We start from the raw sequence: 13,391 nt of genomic DNA on the forward strand, positions 1-13,391 counted from the left end.
AAGTTGATTCATTTTGCAAGCAAGCTTTACTTGGAGGCTTTGACTGGCTCACAATGCCTTAGCTGCTGTCAGATGTTGCTATATTCCGTGATTAGACCATGCTCTGACTGAGGTTAACAATAATGTTGCTATTTTCTCCTTTCACGCACTATAACTCCTGCTCTCACCTGTATTATGCTGACGACTGTCTCTTTTCTTTGTTCCTTGGAGAGAAATAAAAGACCTTGTCCATCTGTCCAGACACCAAATATGGCTTGGTGTGTAATTTATGTGTGTAAGTAATGAGATAAATACATACATACAGTATGTACTTACAGACAGTCACACATAGACAGAGAGGCAAAAAGACAGAGAATGAAGTACTATATTATGTTAATGTATTCTGATTTCAGATTTCTGCATCATATTCTTAATTACATTTATACATTATCTCTTTATTGATACAGACAACCACTAAGTGCCATTAGATAATCATATCAGTCTGGTGCACACTGTTAACAGAGACTTGCTGACTCTGCTGCTTTTAATCCCTACTGTCACTTTACCCTGCAACTTTAGATTTCATGTTTTTAAATTTTACTCTGTTATTTTAGTTTATGTATACACCTCATATTATTTATTATTTAAATTTTTCCATTTATCTGTGCAGTTGCGGTCATTGAGCTACTGCGACAACAGAATTTCCCCTCTGATACAGATAATCTATAAATTCTCACCACCAAAAAGATGCTCTATATTTGGTGCATTGACAAATGTCAGTAAAGATTAGAGTTTAGAGAAGGATAATTAAATATAATACCAATTGTACAATCAATCTTTGGATAGTTAAGCAAACCAGAAATTATTGTAATAAATATTGTAATTTTATTTGGAAAAGCACTCTTAATAATGACCAAAAAGATACATTGACCTGACCGGGTCATTCAATTTTCAGTTGATAATTTGATTTTTCTTTCATAAACGGGTATTAAAAAACAAAAAAACAAGTGGTTGTTTAATTTTCGTTTTAAAATGCAGAATTGAAAATTGAAATACAAGGCCTTTTTTCCTCTTCATGGTCAAACGGGAATGAGAGAAATTTAAAGTATGCTTTGATTTTAATTTTCTATATCACAAAAAATAAACTCACTAGAAAACTGAAATGAAAAAATCCCTGAGACCAGAATGTTGTCATTTCCAAGGCAACAGCTCCATTGTTGCTTTAGCCCAGGCTAACATGGCTTTGGAAACTACTCCAATGTGATCTTAGACATGGTGAAACAAGGCCTGTCATCTGCAGAAGTCTCTGTGCACATATCACAGAAAAGTGAGAGGACTTTCTGCAAGAAATGTGAGATTTTGCACTGAATTTTGTATCAGGCTTGATGGGACTCATCTGACACAATGCTGAAGTTAGCTTCTGATTTGAAGCCTCCAACTTGGCAGTTAAGGGGAAACTTAAGGCTGAAGCTTCTGCTTCACATTCGATTATGCAGTTGAGGGAAACTTGTAGCCTAACTTCCTGAGCGACTGATCCTCAATTTTTTGCACCTCTTTACATAAAAACGGCTATGAAATACATCCTGAAATAAATAAATGAGGCAATAAATAAAGATAAATTAGTCAATATAGTTCAATAGCCTAAATAAATGTTTTACTTTTATTTATTTCCCTCTATTTATTTGCATGTTATATTCAAATGAAATCTTGGCTATCTCACAGACTAAAAGCAACTAGCTAGCCTGCCATCAGCAGTGTTGCCACAGTTACTTTGAAAAAGTAACTTAGTTACTTTACAGATTACTTGATTTTAAAAGTAACAAAAGTTAGATTACTTTATTAGTTACATTGAACAACTGCCGACAACACCCCACAGCCTCAACATAAAAATGACAACCGGTTTACTGTGAGGCAGCTCGGCATTGCCAGTAGTAGGGATCTTGTTTATTATGGCACGAAAGAGTACGAGTCAACCGTGTTAAGGCAGCATTTCCGCTACAACATACTGGCCGATCAACTTCTTCAACTCTCCCCCACTTACTGGTTTTGCACCGAGGTCCAGCTTTTGTTGTTTGGGTGGTGGGGAACCTCCTGCTCTCTGCTTCGCACCACCTGGTGGGACTTGCTCTGTAAGTTTGACTGCAGTGCTGCGACTCCAAGTGTTTCTTCAAATTTGACATAGTGTTTGTAGCTAGATAGCACTTTGTTGCCACCAGCAGAGTGTACAACGAACCTTAATATTGCCGTCTTTAGCTGACACAAACTCAAAATAGTGACTGTATTTCCAGCTAGAAAACGCGCATCTCTCTCCTCCCTCCATTGTTGTTTACGTTTGTGTCGCTGCGTGGTACAAGTGAACTGTCATGCTGAAAACGTGACTTGTTGCATACGTTACTTCACTGCCCGAGACGCAAGAAGAAAGCAAAAATACATATTTTTACTAAGGAAAGTGACAAAAATAGTAACGCACAGTGACTTGGATAAGTAACTTTAATCTGATTACTGGTTTGGAAATAGTAATGCGTTAGATTATTTGTTACTGAAAAAAGTGGTCAGATTAGAGTAACGCGTTACTGGCATCACAGCATATCACTATCTGCCAAAGGAAATAAAACCTTAATACACGAATGTATAAAACACGAGGTGGCAGATTTGTCTGATTCCCAGATAGCTAGTGTGGGTCACGCCAGCTCCGCAGATGGGTCAGTCAGTCAGCACTGGGGACCCGGGTCACAACGGACTGGTGGCTAGCTGCTAGCTAGCTGCTGCTTAAAGGGATATTTCAATGTTGGAAGGATGAATATATCTTTAAATTGGGTCACTTATGTAGTAGAAATGTGAAAATTCTTTAGAAAATTGGTGGCTTCTAGGCCGAGAAAAGCCAGAAAACGTGTTTTTGGCTCATGTGAATTAAAGACACCAAATCCCAGAGTGCACTTGCTTCGCTGCTTTAGAGTCCACTCCTGTTAGGCTGTCCATATTCAGGAGCAGACACAGAGAAAAGGTTGGAACAGGTAAAGAGGTTTATTGAACACAAAAAGTAATTAAAGCTGCAAGCAGCGATGAACAGGCCCTCGCCTTCTTGCAGTCGGGGGTACTGGCAGACGCAAAATCACATGTAGACCACACATTCTAAGTTTCATGTAAATCTGAATAACTTTTGCCAAGATACAACCGTTCATGTTTTAACAGCCACCTACAGGAAGTTGTTCCTCCATAACAGCATTGTTTTAGCTATCAAAATTCTTTTGAGAGCTTTTAGTCATGAGGGTCCACAGAGTCTATATCCAAGTTTTCGTGCAGATTGGACTCACGGCCCAGGAGGAGTTAGACAAAGTATGTTTCCCATATATTGCGATGTGGCTAATTAATAAAAGAAATTCTAACAGCGCCATCTAATGGCTGATTCACTCTAAATTTGGCATGGATGCTCAAGCCCCTATGCGGAACAACTGTCATGTTTGGTGTCAATCAGAATAAATCTTTGTAAGATACGCAACTTCCTGTTTCAACAGCCCCCTACAGGAAGTTGGTCCTCTTTAACTTGCGCATTGTGTTAGCTATCAAAATTCTTTTTATAACTTTTTGTCATGAGGGTCCACTGAGTCTACGTGTACATACATAAAAATGGCCGCCTTCCGGTTGAGCGTAGCTAATGAAGGTAAATGGGAAATATGTCTGCAATGATTAGAGCAATATGGGTATTAAATATGGCGAAGATCGGAGCAACTATGTCCAAGTTAAGGCCTTCCAGGCATTAGGGGGCGCTATGGAGCCCACTTACAGGTTTGGGCCAAATCGCTGTACAGTCTTGCAAAGCTCCCAGGTGTTTATGTGGGCGCCAATTTTTGTGAGTTTTCGTATATATTGAGGCCATCAAAAATGTGCCCAATGGCTAAAACCAATTAGGGTCCCATAGGCCACGGCCACTTTGACAAATCAGTACCTTACTGTAGGGGTGGCCTCATGAGTGGCCCTAAATGGTACCCTTAAAATTTTGTATAAATCAGATGAGCCGTTCATGAGCTATAAACTTTATGTACTTGTAGCGCCCCCTAGTGGCCAATTTTTGTAAAATGTGTGGGGCATCTCCAGAGGTGTTTTCATACTTAGCTACACAAATTTGTTTGTGTGTAATGTGCAATTTTTATCCATTCTTTGGATATCTTTTTGTCAGGTCCGTCTGGAGATGCTACCTGCCAAGTTTCGTGCAGATCGGTCGCGCGGTCTAGGTGGAGTTCGGCAAAGTAGGTTTTCGATAAATCGCGATTTTTCACGCATAAAAGTCTAGGCAGAAATGGGCATGGTCTATATCAGGAGATTCAGCTGGATCCAGGGAACGCGAAGATATGGTTTTTGAATGTGCGATGTACAGCTTGGGAGTTATAGGTCCAAACGTGGGTTTTTTTCTGCAATAGCGCCACCTAGTGGTGCATATGAGTAATTATTTTGAGTCATTGCAATTTTCACCAGTTGTGACGTGCAAATTTTTGTGAGTTTTCGTGCATTCTAACCCCCGCAAAAATGCGACGAAGGACTCGGAAAAATAAACTGATGAAAACACTAGGTTCCTTCGCACTTTCAGTGCAAGGCACCGTTGGGGCTTACAGCGGGCAGACAGGCGAGAGGCAAGTCCAACAAAAAAACAATTCGGCTCAGGCAGACTGGGCTTCCAGGGCTGAAGCAGGAATCTGAAGCAGGAGCAAAAAACACACAAAGTCAAAACTAAGCTTTCAACAGGAAATACAAAAAGGCAGACTTTCAAAAAACACTTAGGCTGGCCGTAGCGAGCGTTACCACTTGGGCGAATGGACGATCTGGCAGAGACTGGTTGGAAAGCCAGGGTTTTAGACAGGAGCAGTGATTGCTGGATATGCTTCAGGTGAGTAGGAAGCCAGAGGTGTCCTGACGAGGAGGGAGAGAGAATCAGAGGCCTGTACTACTAATCAAGATCAACATGCCCTGGATTGCTTTCAGTTATCCGGCTTTATTAACCGTAACAACCGCGTAACATGTGTCACGACGCTGGTTATCAACTAGTTCAATCAACCCAATCCACGACCAATCGCAAACATCTACCAGAGCCGCATATTTTAAACAAGAGCAAATTATAATGTACATAAATATGAAGAACACAAAACACGTTTTACAGGCAAAATGCAGGAAGGAAAGCTGGCAAAAAAAGCTGACGCTGTTTTACGTAAATCACAACGCTTATCCTATCGATATCACTTCCAGTGGTGTAGTCTACGTGATAGTAAGCTAGAGGATTATATATAGGCTACCCACTTAAAAATGCCCAATGACACGTAACATAGGCTACTTTCCATTATATTTGATACATTTTGAATTGTTATCCGTGCTTTTCTCATCTATAGGCTGACAAGAGGTATTTTTACCGTAAATTGGTGCATTAAAGTGTATCGGAATGCAGGAAATGAAGCATTTGATGCTTAAAACTTTCCTGGGGGACGACACCCAGGCCCCCCCCCCCCCACTATGATATGCCCTCTTCCTTCCCCAAAGGCAGATTCTGGCCAATATACAGTAGGCTACAGTACACCCACTATATATTTACAGTAGACTACACTGGTCACTTCCCCCATCAGTCAGGCACAAGATCTGACCATAATTACACTTTTGCTTTCCATGAACTGTCGTTGCTTTAGGCTTTTATTTTAGTTGAAACCCTGGCAGTGGTAAGCGATCGTGAGAGAAAATTAAAAAAAATCTCAAAACATAATTCTAACCGATGTGCGTATTGGCAACACACAGCTGAAGAAGCCGACAAATAGCCTATATGTAATTCCCTCCGCTTAAAAATCGAAATCTTTCATAAAGATACCCATCAGTGAATGTTAACGGGGTTGTCGGTCTTTAAATGTTTTAACTTTTATGAGCGCACCTCTCTTTCTGCGCGCCGAGCTCCACCTGATCTAAGAAGGGTAACGCCGTTATCAACCGAGTATTGATTGCTCTCTAATCTCCAACATAACCTGCTCCCGACCCGGTTAGGTGTTCAGCATGAGTTACCACGGCGATTGAACCCGATAACTAATCCACCTTCGTGGTACAGAAAACCCTGGGTTGAACCTGAAGTTAGCTCCTTAACGCCAAATCTTGCTTTGTAGTACAGGCTCCAGGAGCACGACACCCACTCAGCACACGACAGACAGAAGACAAAACAAAAACAAGGGAGAGGGAAAACAGACAGCACCATGACAACTCCCAAGTCACGCCTACCATTTACAGACAGACTCAACTCAAGTGTGTTTTATTGTCATTTCAACCATACACGAAACGTTTCACCGTGGCTCAAGTGGTGTTACACATTTAAAATATATAAAAACGACATTATATAAAAATGACACAGGCTACGAAACAGTTTACATTTAGTGCAAACACGATAGGCTCCGTAAAGTTCAGCTAACACATACTAGCATTAGGGCTTGGCGGGCTGTAAACACCGAGTATAAACACAGCCGTAAATTTGTGTGGAATGTAGAATGGTCGGCATTTAACAGTCAAACTCCAACAGCAATTTGCAGTTAGTTGGACACAAGCACCCCATTTCTGCACCTGTCCGTGTTAACACAGCCCACCTCCCCTAGTCTTACCTGGCGACAGAGCAGCAGGCCTGGTAGCTGGATAGTCCGATACACTGTTGTTCAGCCACAACATGGAAAAACACAGCAGTCTCTGAACTCGCGTTGGGAGTTTCATTGAAGTTGGATGTAGTCCAGTTTGTTGTCTAATGAGCAGATACTTGCAAGCAGGATTGATGGAACAGGTGGCCGGCTAGCGTTAGCTTTCCACCTAGCTCGCCTCGAACTCCTACACACCGCTGTCGAGGTCCCTTTCCCAGGCTAGCGAGTTCGGACGACACCACAGGCTGAGGTGCTGGTCTCCGTAGCAGGCGAAGCTCGCATAGTGTGCCGAGTATTCTGTCTGTAATAAAGACAAACAAGAACCTCCGAGGTAGCAGTCACAGGTCATTGAAGCTCCGATGTCGTAGGTTGAGTGCGTTGGAAAACCCTCGCCGACACTGGCACCCTCTGCTGGCCAACAGAGGAACTGCTCCACTGAACCCTCTCTCTCCCCCACAGGCGTTTGTCAATCTTGACAGCGAGAGCCACCAATGCATCCAAATCAGCAGGTAAATCCAACGGAGCTAAGTGGTCCTTCATAATGGGGGACAGACCATGTAGAAAAGCGTCAGCCAGGGCAGATGAATTCCAACTGCTCTCAGCGGCTAAAGTGCGAAATTCAATCACATAGTCCGACACCCTTCTTCTCTTCTGACGTAATCCAACTAAGGCACGAGCAGCCTCCCGTCCGGGAGTAACGCCCTGAAATATCTGAGTAAAAGTCTGAGTAAAACACAGATACGAGTCATATACCGTGGATCCCCGGCTCCATTCTGCAGCAGCCCATGACTCCGCTCTCCCCGTGAGATGAGAGATGATGAATGCAACTCTGGCACAATCAGTGGGATAAGCTGCAGCCTGTAGCTCAAAATGAAGCTCACACTGGGTCAAAAAGGCTCTGCAATCCCCCGAATACTTCTCTGGTCGGGCAAGATGCGGAAACGGTGAAGAGGGAAGCCCCACACTGGCAGTATCTCCTCCTGAGAATGCGGGATTTGATGCAGCGGCGGAATTGCTCTCAGCGTTGCCGACGGCAGATGAATCCCTCTGCTCACCCATACCGGCCACCTGGTTCTCCTGCCGATTAGCCATGGCCAAGTCCGTTCCGCAGGACGGAAAGCTGTTCCTCCTGCTTGGTGCAGACGCTGACCCTGGGCTCGCAGAGCTGCTCTTACCACCTTGGAGTCAGCTGGGTCCATTTCTGGCCAGATTGTACTGTTACGGTACAATGGCAGACCCAAATGCACGACTCGGACTGGGAGTCACAGGTACGTAGATTTATTGTTTCTCAGAACAAAAGCAGGCGAAGGTACAGAAAGTAGTAGGCAATAATAAGTCAGGAGTAAGACAAAAGTCAAATAACACTAGAGAACTAACAAGGAAAAGACGCTGGAGAGAGTGACACGAAGTACAACTACAACCTGGCAGAGGTTGAGTGGATACCGGGAGAATATATGATGGGGATGATGATAACTAGGTGATACACATCAGGGATGGGAAGGTAATCACACAGGCGGGAACACAGAACAAAGAGGGGAAGAAGTGACCTGTAATGACAACAAAACAATGCATTACAAAATAAAACAGGAAGTCCAAAAAACACAAAATAAGAGCGGAGCAGGAACGTGACTTTTTTTTCTTCTTCTTCTAACTCTAACCCTAAATGTATTCCTTAGTGAGCGGTAGGCTTGCCATTCTGCTGATTTACTAGATGTGATAGCAGCTTTAAGTAGGCGACAATCTAAAACATAATTTGTAGCCACTAAGAGGCTGAGTAGGGGAATAACTAACTTGCCAGATCCATCCAGTACATCCCATAGTTGTATTACTGGCATACGAAATGGGGTCCAAAAGGCATTAAACAGCATTAGAAAGCATGAAAACAGTGGTCTTTTTTTAGCTAACGTTAGCTAACATGTCAAATGGGGCTAGTCAGTCTTTCAACGGCTCTGGGGATAGTAAATCAGCATGTAGGAGAATGTAAAGTCGCACATCAACTACAAAATAGCAAGGTGACCAAAACTACAGCAGACGACTACCCTTGGCTAATTAAAAAAAAAAAAAACTTACTTTAAGATGCTTCTTCAGGTTGGAGGTGGAGTAATTTGGACACTGAAAGGAGGTTGGATGCTGGCAAGCAGAGGTTGCACTGCACAGTTATATTTCGTTCTCCCTTCTCTTTCTTTAATGTGAAATGCTGTTTGAACTTCCAAGATAGAAACGCATTCCTGCCCTGGCTCTGTTGTGCCGGTTCCGGCTCCATCTCTACCTCTATCACTGATCACGCAAATAGCAAATTTTTTCGTTTTCATTGGGGCTTCTGGGAAATGCATGGAGTTGTGAGAGTAAATAAACTCATGAAACAGAGAAGCATCCTCATGTAATCCATTGATTGATTCAACAATGTAACTGTATTCTAAATACCAACTATTTAAATTGTAACTGTAACGGAATGCAGTTACTCATAATTTGTGTTCTGAATACGTAACGCCGGTACAGACACTGGTTACAGGCCTAGATATACAACTAGTTTGGGTCTTGATCCAGTCTTGTCTCACGAGTCCTCTTCTGTCCGAAACCACTTCTGTTATCCTTCCGATGATCCAGGAGTTGCGGGGTGCAGAATCATCCACTACAAGTATGGTGTCTCCAGGAATGAAATTCCGCTTGATCTTCGTCCATTTCGGCCGTTCCTGCAGTTGTGGTAAGTACTCCTTAGTCCACCTTTTCCAAAACAGGTATTGGACTTGCTTCCATCTTCGCCGTGCATACATTTCCTCTTTCTGAAACAGTCCAGGTGGTAAACATGGTTTAGTTTTGAGAAGCAGAATGTGGTTAGGTGTTAATGCTTACAAGTTGTTTAGATCTGTGTATTCCTTGGTGGTTGGTCTACTATTAAGGATTGATTCAACTTCACAGAGCACTGTGTGGAGTGCTTCGTCATCCAGACCGTAAGTTTGACTTCCTAATAATGGAAACATGTAATTTAACTTTGGCAAAACACCCCATAGCCTGAATTGTTGGATTGGGACACAGTGTTCTCTACGGGTCGCTTTTTAATGTAACGTCATGTTATTGTGGCTAACGTTACCATCGACAGCTTCAAAGTTATGATATGTTGGACAAGATAATTCCCACTTTCTTACAAACTGGCATGCAACCATAATGTGTAATGAACTGACTGTACTGTGTATAGACAAGCTGCATAACGGGTCTGAAAATAGTAGTACCGACAATCTCCCCCTGCCAAAATTGTTCCCCCGCTTCTGTTTAGCGGGCGTAGCCGACAGACAGTGACTGTGCCTTTGGTACAGACGACCATGAGGTTGCGGTCTATTTAGCGGCTGTTGTTGTTGTTACAGTTAGTCGATGTAATGCGACTGTCAGCCAGGTACAGAGCTCCGTGAAAGCACGGGCTTTTATAACAACATAGCAGCATCTAGCAACTACGCTGTGCTGTCGAGTAATGTCTGGCAATGCGAGACTAGCATCAAGCTAACATTGACATTGTGTGACATTGGTTTTAGTGTTCTCAACCTGGCAATTCCTGTGAACATTTGATGCTAGGGAGGAGGGCCGGGGGTAGACGACTCTTTTCAGTATTTTGAATTTGGACTGCAGTAACCATTTTAAACGCTAGCTATCAGTATTACATATTGGACCTTTAATTGTGATACCTACATCCCCTGGTTCAACTTACATCTCCTTTCTTTTGATTTAAATTGTCTTTACCTTTTTTCTCCATGCAGGCTGTCATCTTTTCCTCATGTCTGTCTTTTAATATCTGAAAGCAGTTTAAGTTCCCTGGTTTAAGTGGTTTTGTTTGCTTATGGTTCACAATGTAGGGAAATCTTCAAATTAATTTCAATAACTTCTTAGTACAGTATGTTTGATTTATGTTTGAAGTATTACCTATTGTGTATTATTTACTGCAGGTTATATTTATGAGCATGCAATAAAGCACATTCAATTTACTGGAGCCCAGTCTTTGTTGTTGACTGACATCATTTGTTATTGTGCACATAATACACTGCAAAGTATTCGGACACAAAATTACACAACCTTACAAAAATAATTTTATTTGCCATCTGAACAAATCAAACCTTCATATTGCAAAAAAACATCACTACATATAAACATACTTTTGGCATTCATACATGTTGGCAGTAAAACTAAAAGAATATTAAAGAAAGAGTAGTTTGTTATACAGAGGAACAAGCCATCTGGTGGCTTGTTGCAACATCTACAGGTGGACTGAACACACCAATTAGGACAATCAAAACAGACCTTTGGTTTGGATTGTCATGGTTGGTGAGAGTACTTAAAGGTTACAAACCTATTAAATCATACAGACAAAACATGTCTGATTGTTTGTTTGATATAAATCAAGCTTGGTAGTGGAATTAATTAATTCTCCAACCTGTTTGGTTGCACAGAAGACAAAATTACCAAAAAGTGCATGTTCTGTTTCAGTTTACTCAAAGTTTCAGCTTTCTTTGGCTGCAAGATTTACCAAGGATAATTGGAAACAATAAGCATTTAACGTGACAATTTATATACTGTACAACATTATGCTAAATAAATGTGATGTCTGTACAAATAACCGCTCCTGCATTGTTCTTTCTTTTACTTTTGGTGTCACAAACAGCTGAGTATGACCTGATGAGTCATTAGTGAATTAAGCATCTGCTCATTGATTTTCAGAGTCCTATGGTTGACTTTTATCAGGTGGTTAACAACACATCTGCACAATTCATATTGCTTATTAAGACATTTCAATTCACAGAGATAAGAGTTTCTAACAGTTATCTAACGTCTGAAAGTCTAATATGCATTTCAGTATCTAGCAACAAGAGAGGTGCATGAGAGCCACATACAGTAGCTGAGGCTGGACTTTTGAAGTTAAATGTGAATATCCACTTTGAACGTGCAAATACAGTTTGCCTTGACATTTTTCACATTTATTGTTATCAGTCATACCACAATTACTCTGAATATGCCTGAATGTGCTCTTTTCAAATGATTTATCTGCTTATTCAGGCTCATAAACCAGCAATAAGGTTGTAGTATTTATTTAAAGGCTCTGAACGTTCACACAGACATTTTCAGTTGATCAATCTCATTAAACCTCTTCCCAGCATTGTATGAGTGTAGACTGTAATTTATAAATTCCTGAGTCTCCTGTTAGCTTTTTTATACCTGTTATGACAGCTTTATCATTCTTATTGGTAGATGAAGAATTGTGACCTAATCCATTTCTATCAAAGCTCTGGCCCACCTTCCACCTGAGCAGAGGTCTAATCAGCCAGAATAACTGAAACACCTGTGTGGGTGTTCAGAGGCCTTAAACTATTAAATTAACACATTTTGGGCTACTTGTGGGCAGCAGTGACATATCCTTATCTATATATATCCCTATGAAGCTGATATGGTGAATGTGCTAGCAAACAGTTTGCTAATTTACTGTACATATCCAGCGGATACGGATTAAAACGCTCTATAAAGCTGAGTGGAACTGCACATTTAAAGTTCATAATCTGTGGGTTCATCACTACAAGCAACAGATTATTTGATCCATTGTCCACATGGCATCTATAATTATGTTTCTTCAGTCAGTAATGAATTCAGCTAACCTCTTAATCATAGCAAATCAGTTTAGAGAACCTGGCTGGCCTAATTTTCTCTCATTTCTCTACACACATTTTCTTTCGGTTGTGTAGATTCTGGCAGATGAAAGTGTTTAAAGGTGTCTTCACACATGGGCCGATTTTAGAGATTTTTTTGCAGATCAAAGGCCGTTTGCCAAGAGAGTTTGGTATGTTTGATATATTGTAGGGGTGTGACGAGATACTCTGCTCACGAGACAACACACGAGATTGGGTTCACGAGAACGAGACGAGGCGAGATTTTAACACTATTTTAGAAGAAGAAAACTTAAATTAAGAAATATGACTGGAAAAATATTCTTTACTCAGAGAACCAAGGTTAGCCAAGCGTTTCATTGCAGCACTAAAAAAGGAAGTAGGGTGCTCTTGTAGTGATTTATGACCATTTTAAGACGAGGGGAGAACATTTCTCTTTGTTCAATATCATTAATACAGTGATACATGGAGAGGAGGTGGAACAGGTCCCAAGCTTCAGATATCTAGGTGTGCATCTAGCGGAGGATCTCACCTGGGGAGTGAACACTAAGGAGATAGGGAAAAAGGCTCAGCAGAGACTCTTTTTCCTGCGAACCCTAAGATGCACCGGGCTCCCGCAGGAACTCCCCACACATTTTTACATGTGCACAATAGAGAGTGTGCTGGCATACAGCTGTACAGTGTGGTTCTTCAGCTGCACCACTGAGGAGAGAAAAGACCTGCAGCAGGTAATTAAAACAGCCCAGAGAATCATTGGTGCCCCTCTCCCAAGCCTTGAAGACATATACTCCAGTAGGCTGCAGAGATGAGCAGCAAGCATCAGAGCGGACCCTACACACCCTGGCCATATCCTTTTTGACACCCTACCCTCAGACAGGCTTGAGAAATAGCTTTTTTCCCCAAGGCCATAAATGAGCTGCTGAAAGGCTAAGCTAAGCTGGACTTGAACCATACTGTGTTGATAATGCACTGGTTTTCTTATTCTGGTTTTAATACTTTTTTGTATTGATTTATTTTTATTTTCTGTTATTTTATTTATCTATTTATTGTTGCTACTAAGTGAGTGATTGATGTCATCTTAATTTCATTGTGTAGTGATGTGCAATGACCATAAATAATCTAT

The 13,391-nt window shown here is 41.5% G+C and overlaps 1 long non-coding RNA gene across 1 annotated transcript; it reads right to left on the reverse strand.

The window, feature by feature from the left end:
- Positions 1–951: 951 nt before the first annotated feature.
- Positions 952–6,966, reverse strand: LOC144533716 (uncharacterized). Its single transcript, XR_013503458.1, has 3 exons — positions 6,597–6,966; positions 4,777–4,884; positions 952–4,670 (listed from the first exon to the last, which is right to left on the reverse strand). It is a non-coding gene; the product is annotated as an uncharacterized LOC144533716 (long non-coding RNA).
- Between the last annotated feature and the right edge of the window lie 6,425 nt (positions 6,967–13,391).

The sequence above is a fragment of the Sander vitreus genome, chromosome 18 (assembly GCF_031162955.1).
Source record: "Sander vitreus isolate 19-12246 chromosome 18, sanVit1, whole genome shotgun sequence".
Lineage (NCBI taxonomy): Eukaryota > Metazoa > Chordata > Actinopteri > Perciformes > Percidae > Sander > Sander vitreus.